General features: G+C 47.0%; 1 protein-coding gene across 1 annotated transcript in view; it reads right to left on the reverse strand.

Annotated features, from left to right (window-relative positions):
* Positions 1 to 5,167, reverse strand: part of LOC143786372 (protein unc-93 homolog A-like) — a 270,274-nt gene extending 265,107 nt beyond the window's left edge. Inside the window, exon 1 of the mRNA XM_077275711.1 lies at positions 5,086 to 5,167. The gene's annotated coding sequence lies outside the window, so the exon portion shown is untranslated. The remainder of the gene's footprint in view (positions 1 to 5,085) is intronic.
* Between the last annotated feature and the right edge of the window lie 833 nt (positions 5,168 to 6,000).

Here is a 6,000-nt window from a genome sequence, read left to right on the forward strand (position 1 = left end):
CTCCCTCAGGAAGGACTAATAGAGAGATAATCTCCTGATGTGATGGAAACACAGAAAGAGTGAAAGGAATGGTTTGGTGTGTAATCTGTGAGGGTAGTGTCGACCCATTTACCACTCGAATGGTTACTGGTTTGGCGAGCATCGCCAGGGTTATTGCGTGTTGCTGTGCAAAAGCGGATGACATAAAATTACCCTCCTCCCCAGAGTCCATGCATAGCTCTACCATAAGAGTGGATGGGCCTATGGTAATTGTCCCCTTGAAGGACAACTTAGAGGCAAATGTCACCATGTCTAGTGTACCTCCTCCAACTGCCACTAGACGCTGACATTTCCCCGACCGCTGAGGACACTTGGAGGCAAGATGTCCTGACTGCTGGCAAACATGACAGACCTTAAATGCACGAGCGGACCATGATTTGGACCCCGCTCGTGTCCCCTCTATGGCCTCATGTGACTCGGGCGCCTGGACCGGAGATTCCAAAGGTCTGGCGAAGGTGGGAGCCAGCCAAAACCTCTGCCTACACTGGGCTCGCTCCAACCTTCGCTCGTGAAAACGAAGGTCTATGTGAGTTGATACAGCTATGAGCTCCTCCAGTGTGGCGGGAATCTCCCTAGTGGCCAAAGCGTCCTTCACATGGTCAGCCAGCCCCCTCCAAAATACAGGGATGAGGGTTTTATCTGGCCACTCCAACTCAGACGCTAATGTCCGGAAGTGGACGGCAAAATGGCTGACCATGGTCGAACCCTGAGTCAATGCCAGCAGTTGGAGCGCCGTATCATGGGTGACTTGAGGTCCTACAAAGACCTGTTTCAGAGTGCCCAGAAACCGAGTAACACTCTGCACGACATGATCGTTGCGCTCCCACAGCGGCATAGCCCACTCCAAAGCTCTGTCCGACAGGAGAGAGATTATGAATCCCACCTTTGCCCGCTCTGTGGGAAAACGTGCAGCCAGGAGTTCGAGATGTTTACCACACTGGCTCACGAAACCCCTACAGGACTTACTGTCCCCAGAGTATTTTTCAGGCAACGGGAGGTGAGATAAGGTCGGAACAGAGGTGGCAGTGGGTAAAGCTGCTGCAGCCACGTTAGCAGCCTGAACAGCTATTGCGGTAACATCCACCGAGGAGGTTGCTCGCTCGAGAGACACCAACCGGCCCTCCAGCAGCTGGATGTACCCCTGCAATCGCTGTTCATCTGCCATTACTTAGCCAGATCCTGGCGCTAGTATACTGTTAGGGTTGGCGGAACGCACTGAATAAATATTTATTGGAAATAGTAGGTGCGTTCGCAACCCGGGATCCACCATGCAGGAAAGAACCTGCTGCTAGATATGGCGGTACAAAATAGTAGTATGAACAAACTCTGTTACTTCACAGAGTCTGTTAGCAAAGAGAACGCTGTGCCCTGCTTAGCTCACAGAGGAACACAGGTACTTAGTAGAGCAGGTGTTAGGAGTCGCGTTCCCGCCGCTGCACAGGGGGAATCTTGAACCATGTCTGCTGTGGTCTCCCATTCTGTATCAGCCGCAGTGGAGCCTGCTCAGCGGAGACATCAGTCCCAGCGTCTCACTGAATCTGGTACTGTGCAAAGGGTTACTGCTGCCTTTCCAGGCTCTGCTATTGTACCCTGCACTGGTCTGCGGCGAGCAGGCTTTTCTGGGACTAAGTCCTGCTTTGCACACACTGAGCATGCCCAGGGTAAGATCTCTCAATGGAGATCAAGGGTCACATGCTCAGGTGCTGCAGCAACTTCCATTGGTCCTCCAGGAAGGTCATGTACCTGATCAAGTTCTGTGGAAGTCTCCCATTGGTCCTTCTAGGAAGGTCCTGTACTTGCTGCAGCTATAATAGGTTCTCATGACCGCACGGCCATGCGCTAGTATCAAATATATACGTGCTCAGCACCAGTGTGGTCGTGCGTGTGGTCAGGGACCCGGCTGAAATAAGCCCATAGAATGCTGGCAGCTCTGGCGAGGAGTTTTGTGTATATGCAGTCAGGGACCCGGCTGAAATAAGCCCCTAGAATGCTGGCACCTCCGGCGAGGAGTTTCTTATGTGTGAATTCAGGGCTGGCTAATAGCCATTAGAATTCCGGCTCCACCGGAGAGGAGCTGCGTGTTTGGTTTAGACTGCATGACCACTGTCGGCTCAACTCTGTAGCTGTGTCTCCTGTGAGCTAAACAGGGCACAGCGTTCTCTTTACTACGGGCTCTGTGAAGTAACAGAGTTTGTTTATTCTAATTTACTTCACCGCCTTGCTTGGCAGCAGGTTCTTTCCTGGATGGTGGATCCCGGGTTGCAAACGCACCTATCTCATCTAATAAATATATTCGGTGCGTTCCGCCAACCCTAACAGCAGGTAGTGGTCATGCAGTCAAATGCAAACACGCAGCTCCTCTCCGGTGGAGCCGGCATTCTATGGCTATATGCCAGCCCTGAATCCACTCACATGAAACTCCTCACCAGGGGTGCCAGCATTCTAGGGGCTTATTTCAGCCGGGTCCCTGAATATACACACACGAAACTCCTCGCCAGAGATGCCAGCATTCTAGGGGCTTATTTCAGCCGGGTCCCTGACTGCATACAAACACGACCACACTGGCGCTGAGCTCATACATAAATTGATACTAGCGCATGGCCGTGCTGTCATGAGAACCTTTTATAGCTGCAGCAACTTCAGGACCTTCCCAGAAGGACCAATGGAAGACTGTCACAGAACTTTATCAGGTACAGGGCCTTCCTGGAGGACCAATGGAAGTTGCTGCAGCACCTGAGCATGTGACCCTTGATCTCCATTGAGAGATCTTACCCTGGGCATGCTCAGTGTGTGAAAAGCAGGACTTAGTCCCAGAAAAACCTGCTCGCCGCAGACCGGTGCAGGGTACAATAGCAGAGCCTGGAGAGGCAGCAGTAACCCTTTGCACAGTATCAGATTCAGTGAGACACTGGGACCGATGTCTCCGCTTAGCAGGCTCCACTGCGGCTGATGCAGAATGGGAGACCGCAGCAGACATGATTCGAGATTCCTCCTGTGCAGCGGCAGGAACTCGACTCCTGACACACACAGTTTTTGCCTTCAGGCATAATCCGGCTATTTTAGAAAAAAAAATGAATCCGGTGCAAATTGTTAAATACTGATGCACCGGATCCGTTTTTTTTTGCTGGATCCTATTTAGTTTATCGGGTCTACAGTTTGGATGAGAGAGAGAGAGAGAGACTCCTGAATGGAAAACGAAGCTACAAGCCATGCTCAGTGTACAAATACTGGAATCGGTGGCCGGATCCCGTCAAATCACCTCACGTTTCATCCGTTTATCGCTGGCACTGTCGCTGGGCATTTTTTTGCCAGACAGAAAAAACGTTCCTCTGTTCGTTTCCTCCGTCTGCCGGAAAAGTAATTTTTATCGGATCCAGCAAAAAACAGATGAAACATGTGACCATCGGGCGCAATCCGGCACTAATACAACTCTATAAGAAAAATACGGATCCGGCGGAAAAAAAGGATCCGTTTATTTCTAAACTCGCCAGATTGTGCCTGACAGCAAAAACCTGAAGTGTGAAAGTAGCCTAACAGTGTCAAAATGGTGCTAAAAACAACATGTCCACTTTTTATATGGAAAGGGACATGTGATTTCAGCAGCCAATAACACAAGCCGTTGTGTCAGGACATTTTGGATGTTTCATGCGCCCTGATTGGCTAGCCCCAATGTGCACACATAAAGTTGGTGGGAAAAAAAAGTTTACCAGAATGCCATGCCTCTGAGCTCTGCAAAACCCAGTACCTCATCAAACACATGCAAAACGCTCATGATCGTTTTCTGAACAAATTCACTCTTCACTAGTTATGATATCCATGCAAAATGTAGTATTATATTGGTCAACAAGTAATGCATGGTCATGACATGTCCAGAAGAGTGGGCATCACTCTTTGATCATTTGTCTAATAGATGGAGTACCAAGCAGGAACACTGCTCTATGGCAACAAAATGCTCTAGAGCAGCTGAAAATGTTGTTATACTGATGTACAGCAGAACAATTGGGTCCTATGGGAATTGATGTCTTGATCCAGTGCCTCCTTTCTTCTTCCAATGCTTTCCTCCTCTCTTCTGCTTCGTGTGTATGACGTGTCCTACGTCATCCATACAGAGTCCCTGGCATCGCGCTCCTGAAAACCTCCCAGCACTGACCAGGGCAGAATAAAGTGCTGCAGTGTCCATACTCTGGGGCTCTCTGACATTTCCCAGTGCATGCGCACTGCACTACATTGCTCTGCCCTTGACAGGGCAGAGAATAGTATGCTTGTGAAGGAGCACGATGCTGGGGACACTGTGTGGTTGACGCAGGATGCTCCATCCACACACCGCAACAAGGAAGACAGCATTTCAGTAAGAGAGGAGGCGCGAGACAATGATGCCCATCGGACCTGATTGCCCCATAAGTGAGTATAATAAAATGTGTTTTTCTTGTCTTTCAGACTTGACTGGGGGCATCTATACAACATATTAGAATGCTGTATATGAGGGCTGAAAGAAACTAGCCTTATCTCATATGGGGCAAACTTAGAGACAGGTTCCCTTTAAAGGGTTTTTCCACTTTCAGCACAGTGAACCCCAGCCATTGGCAGACAAGTAATGTAGTAATACCAGCATTTACCCATAGCTCACTGGTGTAGCACTGGATCTCTGCCACTGCTTCAGTCATTGTGTTTTGACTAAAGCAATTACATCCCATCGACAGCTTGCATCACCGCTGCAGCCAGTCACTGAGCTCAGCTGTCTACATTGGCAAAGCCACTATGCTCATTAATTGGCTACAGTGTTGTCCACTATAGATGGAGCAATGGTGGAGAGCCAAAGCTGGAGCAGAGGAGGTTGAGTACCAGCTGTCTTTATTATTTTACAGTATATGCTTGCCAAAATTAGAGATTCACCTGAAAGCAAAAAAAACATTTAACCGATTCATTTCAGTACATTAATTCTTACAATTAGAAAAAAACTGTCCTTAAAAGAGTTGTCCACTACTTGGAAAACCCCTTCTCATTCCATATGTTAGGGCCTGATAAGATAAAAACACCTATAGTCACCTCCAATGCCAGCGATGTCAGCACTTGTGTTTCTGGGACTTTCATGTGGTTGTTATGACACATGAGCCCAGCACACAATCACTGCTGGTGTCACTATCCTCCCCTTCAGACGATAAGACGTATAAGTAACAAAGAGGGAGTGAGAGCTGCAGCTGGCCAATTACTTTCTCTTGATTACTAAAACATCTGAAGATGGAGACAGTCAGGCCAGTGCTAACTGGGCGTAAGGCTCACATATCATAACAACCACATGTGAGCCCTGGGAATCTAAGCACCGACAACTGGAACGGCGCAGGAACGAGAGGTGAGTATAGAGGTTTTTATTTTTTTAGAGCGAAAATATGGAGAATGAGAAGAGGTTGTCCTAGTACTGGACAACACTTTTAAGTTATTTCTTTAGCAAAGTGTCTAAGTATCTACAATATAGTTGTTATATGAAAAAGATTGATTGCTGAGTGGGTGGCAACTGCAATGTTGCATCATTCCTGTTAGTTTTTCCTGTTAATTTTAATGGAAAAAACTGTACAGTAGACAAAACTGAAACAACAGGAAACCTTGCTGACCCATAACCAGAACATGTATTTTTTTGTTGTTCTTATCTTGCAATAAAAAAAAATGTGTTGTAACAATTTTCGTGCATTTTGTTATTCTACATTTTTTGTTGTTGCGGTTCATTTAAGTTAATTAGGAAAAAAGAAAAATTTATTAACTTTCATAATGATTTCTAAAAAACAAAACAATGTAAAATCAGTTATTAAAAATCAAAAACGTGTTTACATGGACGCACACAGCAATAAAAGTTTACAACACTTTTTACTTCCAGCAATAAATGGAGACACCGTAAATAAAAATGCTATGGTTTCAAACACGTTTCAAACATGGGTCAGATGCGCAGCAAATTTTTCAGCCAGATAT

This window comes from Ranitomeya variabilis, chromosome 7 (assembly GCF_051348905.1).
Source record: "Ranitomeya variabilis isolate aRanVar5 chromosome 7, aRanVar5.hap1, whole genome shotgun sequence".
NCBI lineage: Eukaryota > Metazoa > Chordata > Amphibia > Anura > Dendrobatidae > Ranitomeya > Ranitomeya variabilis.